The sequence below is a fragment of the Ciconia boyciana genome, chromosome 2, assembly GCF_034638445.1.
Source record: "Ciconia boyciana chromosome 2, ASM3463844v1, whole genome shotgun sequence".
NCBI classification, from domain to species: domain Eukaryota; kingdom Metazoa; phylum Chordata; class Aves; order Ciconiiformes; family Ciconiidae; genus Ciconia; species Ciconia boyciana.
This window is the reverse complement of record NC_132935.1, coordinates 105,157,026-105,170,598: the sequence shown is the minus strand read 5'-3', so window position 1 is coordinate 105,170,598 and position 13,573 is coordinate 105,157,026. Positions and strand designations below refer to the sequence as shown.

Below are 13,573 nucleotides of genomic sequence, written 5' to 3'. Positions count from 1 at the left end.
TCCCAGGGATAAGACAGCACACTTACCAAAAAAAAAATAAAAAAATTGCTAAGACTTGCAGCAAACTTCAACAAATTTTGCACACCTCTAAATTCAATATCTAAATGAGAACAGCAGTGGTGCACTTGCAATATAAGAGAAACCTCTTTTAGTAAAGATTTATTACTCTAATAACACTAGAGCCTACCTATTGTCCTGCACATTTTGAAAAAGGACACTGCATATGTATATTTAAATTGCCAGAGATGAACAGTGGGTCACAAACAAAACTTAAAATGTTGAACTGCATCAGCCAAATTGATAGTGCATTCATTATTTCTACCCTTTCTTATACATTTTTGCATAGTCAGTTCTGCTGCCAAAGCATTTCTAGAAGGTGAATACAAAGGATATCAAGCACCATAATCACTGAATGAAATATGACTGATGCATTAATGCTCACTCAAATCTATAGATCTAAAGAAAAAGCAATAAAATTAAACGCATGATTTAGAAGTAAGCTTAAATACTAAACTGATCCTAAATTCACTGAGGAAAGCAAACTTCACAAATCACTGCCAAGAGTATTAGCAACCTCCCTCCCAGACAAAAGGTCAACTTCAGATGCCTTGTTAATATGTATCTGGGTTTTAACAATGTTCTAATGAGAGTGTTGCTCTATGACAAAGGTGCATAGGCCTACAAAAAGAGAGGTGGTCAAGGAAAATGACAACCAAGGCAAGTTCAAAATTAGATGATAGCTTTGCAGTCCCCAGAGTCTTAACCTCATTGTCCTTCCCCTGTTGCTAAATAGAAAAGGAAGGTTTGAGATGGCTAGTGGGAAAGACTTGAGGTAGAAGACAGATAACACTGAGACTAAATAAAGCAGATTAACTATAGATACCAGCTGCCACAAAATTCACTTGCTTCTTGTTTTTGCAGTAAACTGGCCAAAGAAACAGAAGAGAAAATAACCTCACATCTGGGCTGCTATTCAGCCCTCCCCACCCACTCAATTTTAGGTACCTAGCAGATATATCTAAATTTCTGTGGAGAGCCAGAAGACAATGCAGATCTCTGTCCATTGACTAAGAGGAAAACACTGGCACTGACCTAAGAAGCTAAGAAACTCCAGCTAAATGTCCCAAGTTAAGTGATATATAACTGGGGGACCCAGTGAATTACTACTTAAGCAAAATGGGAAGTGCAACTTCAAAGCTTGTCAGTGGGACATTTAGTGGACATTTGCTATGCCTCATCCACCCTCTTACGCTTTCTCTTCTCTGACAGGAAGCAGAGGGAAAGACAGATTCACAAAAAAAAGGGAGACTGTGGCTTTTGCCAAACAGTTGCTCATATCACAGTTATTTACGTTACAGCAACACCAAGGACAATGAATAGTCAAATTGGAAGAACCAGTCTATTTCTGTAATATGTTGATATTCCCAGGAATTAAAATTGGTTGTAATCCCTCTTTGCCTGACCTAATCTCATTTCCTAGAAAGTATGGATTATATAGTAACGCTCTACGTACTTGGGCACATTCCTCTCCCTCTGCCCATGTCTTTGGTCACTCTCCATTCCCACCGTAACTTTTGAAACAGTTATCCAACTTCAAAAAACAAACCAAGAAGCACAGTCTCCAAGACACAAACTTCCTTTGACTACAAAAAACAGGCAGGTAAGTAGAGTGAACCAAAACAGACATTCTGTGAGATATTCAGAGGGTTTAACAGGCTCAAAGTTCTTGATGAGACTACTATTCCTGGTAGAAGCTTCTTCTGACAGTTTAAAGCCTTTCCTGCAATTTAAATACGCCTTTTGATATTACATAACAGCCTTGTATACATTTGTCAAAATGATTACATAGCTCAGCTAAACAGAGTTGACACGTGATCTATGTCACACTCAGGTCAACTCATTTGGCAATGACCAAATGTTGTGACTTCTTGAGAATGTTTTGCTGATATTAATCACTTTCTCTAGAAACCTCACCAAAAATCATGTTCCAGATCTGTAATTACTTCACATTTTTTTAGCAGTGAAAATGTCTAAGTGTGAATGACCACAGAGGCTCCTTTAAATGCAGCATCTGTCACAGAGAGCATGATTTTACATACCTTATGAAATTAACACCAATTCAATAATTCGCCTCATTATCATCTGGAAAGAATAGGAGCAACATTTACTTAAACTGGGGTAGGAGAAAATAACTATGAAAATTAGAGAGAGATTATTTCAATACTTCTTCTGTGATGTAGGTCTACCTAGAAAATTCTTCTCCTGACTTCTAAAATTCTTCAACTTGTAGATTTTACAGATCAAGAGAGTATACCGCACTGCTGCTTTATAAGGGTTTGTTTGCAGTCATGCTCTGCCTGAGGAGTAAGAGACTTAATATTTATCCTCCTAGGAACAGAAGGTATAATTCTCATTCCCTTTATCTTGGATTGGCTGTCAAGACAGTAAGTGGACTGTTCAAACATTCAGTGGTTTCAGTGGTTTTAAATCAAGATGAAACATAGGCCAAGCTGTTAAGACGTGCTGCATGACTGCATGCTTCAGTTGCTCAGTGCTCAGCTTCTCTCCCAGTCCTGAGTGAGTAAAAGGGAAGGTTGGGATGTATTTTAGAGGGAGGGTCACTGTCCCCCTAAAGCCAGAGAACCATTTAAGATGTCAATTCGGGCATCCAAAACCAAAAGATAATAAAAGTCTCTTTCTTTTGGAATGATCTGGGACAGATATTGCACTTAGAGCACTTTTGCTTTGTACCTCAATGGACTTCAAAGCAGTTTTACCCACCTTTACCCTGTATTAAACATGAGTTGTGTTATTTTGTTGAACGTAATCTTTTCACAGGCTAAATAACCTACTCAACATTCTTTGTAAAAATCTTAAGATTATTCTTAAACTGCAGAATTGGCATAGCCCAAATTTAATTTTAAGTCATTGTGACAGCATGTTACAAATGTGTGCTCTTTCTTAGGCCACTTATGTTGCCCAATAGTGCAGACTAGATGTACTCTGAGCCTCTCCAGTTCTTTCACTTCAAATATTTGGGGCCTCTTCAAAGATTTGCAAAGTCAAATCAGTCCTCTTTCTCTGTTCCTCCTTGAACGAAACACATTTCAAGAGTGATGTTCTAGACTTTACCATCCAGTCTAACCTGACTATCGATTATTCATGGCTTATTACACCTCAGAAACACCAAGCTAACACTATGGACTACTGGAACCTAGGAGCTCATGCAAAGTGCTTGACGTAGGTAACATTACAAAGGTTGAAAGACAAGTGCATGTTCAGACATAAGCAAAAATTTAGTTACTTGCTGAACAACTCATACTGCCAGAAACAGAAGTCCCAAGGAGCCAGACCCTGGGATCTGAACATAAGCAGAAAGGGTTTGAAGTTCGAAGGAGCTGGGATTTTGCAAAAGAAATTCCAACAGAATAATATTCATACTCTAAAGCACCAAATTACTTCGGTGCTAATGCAGCTCACATTGTGCCAACATTCATTCTTGTGGTAACACCTTATCCAGCACATTCGAGTTAATGTTAAACTATTTCAGTGAAAACAGGAGCAGGCCCTCTCTAAAGAAAGAATTTTATGAAGGTCTGAGCCAAATTAATTCAAAGTAACTGAAGGAATATTGATATGAAGAGCCTCTACATCAGGTTCCTAGTCATAAAGCTTCCAACAGTGGAAGACGATAATAAAACACTTAAAAAATTATAGGTTGTCCCTATAATTGAGGCGAATGGAATTTTCCAGAATGAGAAACCTACAACAATTTTTTCTTTCTGCTCAAATGCGGTTCACCGTCAATGAAACCGAAGTCAGGCTGCTGTATGTCACCATTGTCTCCTCAGCGTATTCGATAAAGAACTGTTAACTTGTGAGAAAAAAAGGTGTTAATAGCCACAATACTTGTTCCATTTTTATATACTAAGTTTTTGGCTGGTGTAAATACGTGGAACTGAATCAAAGTCAACAGAGCTTCATTCATTTACATAAGCAAATCTTTGGTGTAATCAGAAATAAACAAGAAAAAAACCCCAACCAATACTCCAAAGTTCTAATATGGAACTGTTCAACTAATATGCATGTTCAACAGCTGAACATCCATGTTCTATCCCATATATTAACATGTTTATGGCAGAGGAAACAAACTAAAATAAATTCAGAAAGTTCTCAAATCATTCTTATAATTTGTCATGCTCAGATAATATAATTAACATGGTACATAGCTCCGTTTGGCTCATCCCAACAAGATGCAGTTCACACCAAATCCAGCAAAGTACCTGATCACTTACTTTCGGTATGTAAAGCATAAGAATGATGCCAGTGAAGTCATCAGGCTTAACTGTTTATTTGGTATCAATAAGAACAATTTTCTTCTTACTCAAACTCTTAGTGTCTCCAACTATGTACATAAAGTGAGGAGCCCAGACCTCCATTAAATATTGAAAAACTGTGGTCTTCGCCTAGGAATAAACAACACCCATGACCCCAAACTCAAACAAAACACATTTGCATGCGTCTCACACAGGCAACATTTTGAATAACATAACACCAAAATACATTAAAGAAGCTTAGAAGTAGTGACACTATAGAAGGTAGTTAACAAAACCAGAAAGGATCACAGAGAAAGCTGTCTTTGACACAAGTCCGTCAATCATTTTAGAACTTATATGGTGTGATGTATGGCAAGCTATCTAACCAATTACACATAAAAAAAAAAATTCTCACTATGCTGTTTTCAAAATGTAAATGCATACACTATTTTTAGGAATAGATTTATGTAATGCTAAAATCTAACAAAACAGCCTACCTGTACAAAACAGCAGAGACAATGAGAAGAGCAGAAAAGTTACCTATTTTCTGACTTACGTGAATTTTAAGTTCAATTTTAATACTTGATAATACGGATGAGCACAAGACAGTATGTAAACCATTTCGATGAGAAAACCAGCAATCCAACATTCATATTCTCAAACTACTGATGTCCCTTCAGGCACTGAATACAGTGCAGGATCCACACTCCATCAGCCAAGTGACCAATAAATACTAGCATAGTCTCAACTTATTACAGAACAGTTAAACTGTTCACTGCCTGAGTTACTCATTATTACAATCATGGTAATAAAGTAATGAAAACTTTTAAAATTCAAAAGCTGGAAACATAACCAGATTTAGGTAAATTAAAAAGAGGAGATCCACTTTTAAAAAGCAATCACCATTTGAAATAACCACTGGACCAAGATTAATGGTGAGGTGTTTGTACCAGTATGGGCTTTTTTTTTTTCTTTAAAAAAAAAAAAAGTTTGTCTGGCCTAAGGCAACCCTGGAGTAAGAGAAAAAGGAAGACTATAACACAATGGTTTGATCCAAAGGCCATCACAGCCAGTGAGAAGGCCCTGACATCAGCAACCCTAGATAACATCTGTCTTTTAAAAGACCTTACATGTTCACCCTAGTAGTGGATTCAAGCTAAGCTCTAGCTATGAAAATAATACTTTTGCCCTGTAGTGACTCCCAGAGAAACAATCTTTTTAAACACTCTCACTGTGTAGCTTGAGGCAGTGAAAATCCAAGTGTTCCTTTTATGGGATTAGGAACCTGCTCTTTTCTGTCACAGGTTTTACTTATGCTAACCTCATGCATTCACCCCTGCTGGTTCATTCCCAGGACCATTTCTCTTGTTGAATCACTAACAAAATGAGCTATTAATCATCTTTTTTTCTATTGCCTCATGCATTTGTTTCTGTTTGGGGTGCTCTAAAGCATCCTCCTGACAATATTTTCCAAAGCTCCTTCTTTCAACCGTCCTCTGGGAAACATCATGGTAACCAGATATATAGTACTATGCTATCAAAGGCTTCTGTATAGCAAATCTTGTGACAACAGAACTCCCTGTGACGGATGCACTCAACCCCTTAATCAAACTATGAGTAGTTTGATACAGGCTCCAAAGGAGGTAAAGGCCTGAGCTGTAGCCAGGCCAAGAACTCCTCTAGTTTCAGTCTGTTCTCTAAAACCCCACAAAGGAGCTGAGCGACACAGTGAGCATCGATGCATATGAGCTTGGAACACCGATCATGCCATTAACACATGAATAGCAGGGGGCTTTTCCAAGACTCATCTATCAAGGAACAAAGAAAGCTGGCGGTACAAGAAGTCTCATCCATACCTTTCCCATCCCATGTAATTTGACTACGAGCCAACCACTTTATTCCATAAATATGACAGCCTAAGTGAGCCTTCTTGAGGTCTCCCTGCCAGGCAGCGTGGCTGCATGGCGGTGATCTCCCCTTGAGCTGGGACACCTCTCAAGGTTGCTCCTCGAGGCAGAGAGACCTTTTACCAACGGCAGATCTTTGGTAAGTGACTGATAGCAGGCTGAATTAATACTAATGAAACATTACTAATCCATGTAGCTATTAAATATTAATTACTATAAACTTTGTATAGATAATTCCATTAGACATAAACCATTGTCCAAGTCCGAGACTAAGACTGGACCTAGCTGCACCTAAGCTCCATCAGGAGTTTAGAAAGCAAGGGGGTCCACTCTGAACCTTGTGACTCAATGGGAGGGTCTTCCTTACCCTTTTGTCTCCGGTCTCTGTGTGAATCATTTTAACTCAATTCTAACTCGATTTCCCTTTGTATGTTTCTTCCATGCAGTAATTAATAAGGTGAACCTTGCCACCAAACTTACTGAACCGTGGCAAACCCCTGTTAAACTTTGTTAAATTCCATTGAATTCATTGAACTCTGTCAAATTATTATTTTACCTTGATAAAACATATTGCTGCTTCTCTTTGAGTGAGGTGCATTCCACTCATTCACGACAAATTGGCGCAGTCTGCAGGATCCTAAATCAGGATTTGCAACACTCCCCTAATGGGATTTGCATCCCAGCTCAACAGAAACAAGCACTGTAATAACCTCCCATTTTTTTTCTTGTGCTGTAATCATCCGTTAGGCTTTTCACTAGTACTTCAAAGTAATTCTCTATTGTTCTGTTACTCTGAACTTCAGCTCAGCAGGGTTTAGCTTTTCAAAGCATCACAGAGGGGGATCTTAATTACTCATTTTTTCATTTTTCAAACAAAATCTCAAATCTATTAAACAAACAAAAAATCCTTTTAGATCTCAGAATTTCCTGTTGCTGGATTTGCAGAGAATTAAAATCAACAAAAAAAATGCAGCCTAGTATGTCTCAAATTTTATCTAAAGACCTCATTCTATCACAGCTACTACTATAGTGAGGGAACTTTAACTGTGCAAAAGGCCTGGAAGATCAGCTCTGTTCTCAGCTTTGTCAATAACCACCTAAAATTTGCAAAAATCAGTGAGACCTACTTTTCAAAATGTCCACAAACCTAGGCTACCTCTCAAGAGCCCTGATTCTGAACCAGCAAGGCACTAACAATATATGTGAAACAAATGGGAGAATTATACCATATCTCTGGAGTTTTAAGCTTAGTTTTATTAAGATAAATATAAATCTCCAGTTCACCAGTGAAAATCTGGTAGAGGTCAAGCTTATACACTGGCTCATGGGCAAAGCCTGGTCTAGAAAAACTCTCTTCCCAAAATCCCTGTTAGTGCAAACTACTGCATGTCCTAAGATCCAGATACTACTTTGTTTCCAAGCTTAAAGCATGGTGCTAGCCAGCCCTAATCAGGGCCAGATTTTCTTGTTCCTAAAGTATATGGTAGATTCCCTACCCTCAAGAACACTTGAAATAACTTCTCTCAGACTCCTGTAGTTGAAGGACATTAATTCACTGCATGCAGTCCAACAACAGGCAAACCACTGTAAGAAAATGTTTAAATCTAAATTGAGTGGCACAGAAGAGCAAATTTAAGTTACTAAATACAAACTAGAAATTATATTCCTGTTTTGATTCAAATATGGAAAAATGAACTTCATTGTTGACTTGTAAGGAGTCTAATATTACTCAGGGGAGAACAGAGTAGTTTAGCTGAGGCCAGCAGTAAGAGTTACTGCTAGTCTGGATGCCTGCTGGAAAGTGCAATAAAGCATACAAGTCCATGCGACATCCCAATCACCATTTTTATGAACATTTTCCTATTTATTAATAGTAGCTGCTCTAAATTCACTCAAGTTTTATGCCAGCTGCCAATTCTGGGTCTAGTACAAATCTGAGATATATTACAAGTAAGTTCAGCTAGAAATGAAAATAAAAGGTGAGAAAAAAGCACACCGTATGCCAACAAGGCAAGTTCATTGCTGACAGGTAAGAGGGCAAGTGAATGGCTGTACATACCAATAATTCCAGAAGCGTAGGTGAGTTCAACCACTAAAGACAGGGGAGGGAAAGGTATCAATCATGGAGAAGAAAAAATGGCACCAGGGAAAGTCAGGTTATTTCCCTCCTGTTGTTGAACTACAATACCCTTTTCTCTGCTCTGAGAGATTCAAACCATTCCAACTAATCTGTTATCTTCCCTTCAGTATATTTACCTGCATTGTATTTATATCTTATTTACCTTTATACACAGCTCTTGGACGTCAACAGAAGACATTCAAAATACCAATCACCCATTATATTGCAGACAAAAGCATATGGAACATAAAACGCATGGGAGCATGTGGCGTTCAAAGACAGATGACTCTGAAACTCATGATACAAATTAGCACCTTTCCTTACTTGATTACTCAGGAAGAGGAGATATTTTGTAATTTGCAGTCACCTTCAGGTGCTAAAAATCCATTCATTAGCAGCATTTTCACCAAACAGTAGACTGACCTTGACAGGAAAGTTGCCTCACATTCAAGATACTATTTAAAATCCAACAGCCACTTTGGTTGTTGTAAAACGGGTATTGATAGTGATGGAAACTTGAAAAAACTCAATTTATGGATAAGCAATCGCAACAGATGTAGTGTAAGAAAATACTGTTTACATGAAGACAATCTAACACAGTTTGGATTTGAGTTATTACACTGCTGCTGTAGGAGTATGTTTCCTGCTATCTCAGTATATAGACCCCCCAAAAAATATAGAGCTGAAATCTCTAGGGTGAGCAACATTCCTCTTTCTGGAGTTCCTCCATGTTCATGATCTACAAAGTGCCATAAAATGCCTACATACCATGCATATAGAGAAGTGGCTGGTAGGGCAGCATAATAAGGAGACATAGCTAGACCCCAAATTCCTTTACTGAAAAGAATGGTCCATGAAAGAGACTATTTAGGGAGGTATTCCTGAAGGACAGACATTTTTGCAGCCCAGTCTCATAGATGTCTCCTTCCCATCTGCTTGTCCAACATTAAATACACATCTCCCAAGTCAGGATTCAGGCAGGCTGTTCCAAAAGGATGTTGGTAGTTTATTCTAGTACATCAGCCAAGGACATTTTGTAGTATGAATGGCTAATATTTAAAGTAGTTCAACATCATCTTTTTGATTTTCGGAATGTCTTTCACAGAAAGTCTTTATTTGTGGAAAAAAGATCACAATCCTTTTGAGGAAGGCACAGTGGCTAACGTACCACAACCATTGTAACCAGCTGAAAAGTAGCCATGGACATGTTTTCTTACTATAAAACACAAGTGTAATAGTCTTCCTCTTCAGCCAAGCAGAACTGCATTAACCAATATTTTAATTCTGCAACTGCGTTTATCAGTAAACCCATGGAACACCCAGTCAGAGGTTAAATGGAACCTAAGGAAAAACACTATTGTAATATAATATTTCTCCACAAGTAAATCCAAAGATGCTATTTAATAACAAACCTGCCATTCCCAGAAATACAGCACTGATGGGAACTTCAGATTGCTGTAGAATGTTGCCATTTTACTCCGATTCTTGAAATAATAATCTTATTTTTCAGAGCATAACTTCTTGCTCTTTACAGCTGTCATTGTCAACATTTAAGAATGGAAAGTACTCTACAATGCACAGTCATTTAGCATGCTACCATCAAGCGAGGATATGAAGACAATTCTGGATCATTTGAGTAGTATAGCTTGTAGGGGCAATGTTTTCAGAAACAAGAAACAATTTTCAGATACTGAACTTGAGACAATTTTACGGAGATGATTTCTTAGCACTGCAATAATTCTGCCCCTTTCCTGGTACTTCACTAGGGAGACATCAAAAAAACAGAAGCACTTGCGATCACTAGACGTTGCTGAAATTCTTGGCATAAGTCAGTCATTGAATTTCTGATTAAAGATATTTTAAAAAGCAGAATCAAAATCTCGGGAACTTTCATTTACTACCCAGAAAGCCCCTTCTGTTTTTAGCCACTAAAACCTGGGCCTCCATATTTTTCAAACTTGATGTAGAGACAGCTTCAGACTTTCAACTCACAGTCATTTCTGTTAAAGATATATTTACATTTGAAACAACTTGCAAAGTAGCCCTGGAGACTAATGTAAACTGGATTTTTTCCCTACCAATTTTTTTGTAAACAGCATTAAAACCAGGAGCTAGAAACATTGCTGAAATACAAGCAGGAATTTAGGATGTGTGACAATGTTCATTAAGGTAAGGCCCCACTGGATCCAGTCTTCCTTATAGGAACCTCCCGGACACAAAAGCGTCTTGTGAGACACAGCTCTGAGAAAAGCAGGGCCCTGCCTCTTCCACATATTTTCCACAACTAGGATAAGGACTGCAAGGGAAGCCATACAACTTCCACTGGTAAAAATGGCTGCATTAACAGCTATAGTCAAAGCACTTTTGATGGATTTGACAGATGTTCCAAGCCTTGTGCTCTACTCATAGTCTATTCCCAACCCTCTGCATCCACCTCACCTTCCCATATTCAGTCTCCTTCTATCAGCTTCACTTACCGTGAGACCTTTTACCCTTACCTATTCCCCTTTACTGACCTATTCTCTTCAATTTCTCTTGCCATTTGGTTTGTCCCTTTCCCACTATACCCAACCTAATAAATCCTTCAGTGAACTACCAGTGTTTTCTGCCATATTATTCTTCATCCTGCTTTTGCAAACTATCCCCTCTCCAGCATTTCATCCCTCCCACCTTGAGGACAGCACTAAAACTGTATGACTGTACCTAACACAAAAGGGAACACATGTTCTAGATTGGTTTACTACAGTAATGAATATAATAGACTAAAATCATGGTAGTCTTTAGCTTATACTACCTCATTATTGTCACTTATCCAGCTTGTATGGTAAGAGTGGTAAAAGCTGTCCCCTGGAAGCAAAGAAATCAGATTTCAGTGTCCTTCACAAAACACAGGGAAGGAAGTTCGTGCAAACTTGTACAGATTTAAATAGTTCTTTTCAAAGTATGTCAGTAAAAATAGATTTCATACAAGTCTGTAATAAGACAAAGGCTAATTAGCTGCAACCACTTTTTCTTGAGGTCAAGAGGAGTTACACCTGGGATGATTTTAGCCCAGAATAGCCACACTTATCAATGTGATTTTTCATTTTTTTTTAAACTCAGGACATATCACATCACACCTTCATTTTTACTTGACACTAAAGTGACAGGGCTAATGAAACAAGTTATTTTGATACAACACAACCTACCTGAAAATAACACTTATGTCTCCGCATTCTGTACTCAGTATAACACCCAAGATTGCTGTAACTTAGAGAAGTCGGTCAATATTTTATCTCTTTTTTCCCCTGCATTTTTTTCTCCCTTTTCCCCCCCCAATTTGTGTAGCTGGCAATATTCTGTGGATCAACAGCCCCATTGTTTCCTTCTCATCAGTCCTTTATGAGATCTCAAGCATATACAGCTGGTCATCAAGCACTGTTTCTAGGGATGTTTCATTCTTTCAGAACTTCTTTCAGCTCACAAAAACCTCAGGTTCTCCTAGTCTTGCAACAGTCTCTCTGCTGAGACTCCTTCAGAAGCAGGATTCCAGGAGACACAAGATTGCTGACACCTACAGTAGTCCACCAGGATTATCGGTCAGGCGTTGCCAAAACCTTGTCCTGGATTCACTGAGGTTTACTGAAGCTGAGATGTTTTGAAGAAAAACATTTCAGGTTCACTGTGTCACCACCTTCCTCTGCCATTTTACTTAGATAGAAAATATCCACCTATTTCAGGAAGCAGCCTACCAGCAGAAGTCTTATTAACTTAAACAGGACTTCTGCTCCTAACTCTCACAGACTCTTTGAAAATCTGTCCACAGCACCAGTAATTACTTTCAACACAGTTACGCTGAGAGGACAGGAACCCACTGAGGTAGTCTCAAGCAAGACAGTCTGTGGTCTACTCGATTTTATTCAGCTTCTTATCCCAACCCTTCACTGAAGCACTACAGTTAAGGGCCCATTAGTGTTACAGTAAGAAGCGCTCCATGCCCCGAGGGTCCACCCTGCACAGGCCTGATTGCAAGAGGAAGACTTAACATTCCAAAGGACAGACAAAAAAGTCTGATTAACAGAACACAGCTTAAAAGCAACACATGCAAGGTACTACAAGACGCTAAATACTGCCATTCAGTAACTGTGCACGTCTGGTTTGCTGTCTCTTTTTTAACCTCAACCCTCAAAACACAGGAGAGGTGGGACAAAGAAACAAGGTCAAAATACTTACCGTTCTTCCCTTCATTATTTAATACAAAATTATGTCTTTCAGTGTATCTTTTTCAATCAAAAATTATACAGAATCACATCTAGAAAATACTCTTGACAGCCCTTTCACTGAGCACTTCTTGCTGCCATTTCTTGCTGATATTGCAAGTGAAAGAGAGCCCGTTTGGGGTACAGTACTCATTCAGATGCTTTGAATCATCCTGTGCAAGTCTCTCCCTTATTTTCTCTCTTCTCTGCCTATATAGGCACCTAATTTAGATTTACCGGAATTAAGTGCTATGAATACATCCTGCCCGCTTCATCCCTTACTCCAATTCCTTTTAACTGTACAGCTACCCCCTGCCAACCCTTTTGCCTATGGTGAAATCAAACAGCTCTATCTGCCCCAGTCAGCTAAAAGGAACCTCTCCACAAGGTTCCCAGCCTGGTAACAAGTTAGAGACAGTTCCTGTGGTTTGTCAGAAAGCTTCTGAAGGACCACATTTCTGCATCGAAGGAATTAATAGCTCCAAGCTTGTAAAGATTTACATATCTCCACAAAACGTCAGTAAATCTGCAGCTATCATACCAGAGATGATGATTAGCACTGTGCATAAAACAAAGGGGTAGTGAAATCTGATTTGCATATTTCTGACATGCACACAAATTCCCACTGCTTTCACAACATAATATCTACACGGTTCATTTTATTTTGATTAAAATTAACACATTTCACTGATGACCTTTAAAGGAATGCTCGCTTCCAGACTCTTAAATGCACCATTGATTTACTACACTTTGTCAGCAAAACAATGATCATTCCTAAGATGGCTCTGAAAAGCTACAGTCTTACACAGATCAGTCCATAAAGTTCCCACTGACGTAAGCAATGCAGAGATGCAGAATCTGCATAATCAGCTCATTTGCTGCATTCAGCAACAAGGGACATATTCTGCCAATTCACACCCTCACCAGAAGGTTGCTCTAGTTAAGAGGAAATTGCCACATTGCAATTCAACAGACATGAACTACATTAGCTGG

At 38.6% G+C, this 13,573-nt stretch overlaps 1 protein-coding gene across 1 annotated transcript in view; it reads right to left on the bottom strand.

Annotated features, from left to right (window-relative positions):
- TPK1 (thiamin pyrophosphokinase 1) overlaps positions 1 to 13,573 on the bottom strand; it is a 319,400-nt gene that overhangs the window by 242,119 nt on the left and 63,708 nt on the right. The window lies entirely within an intron of this gene.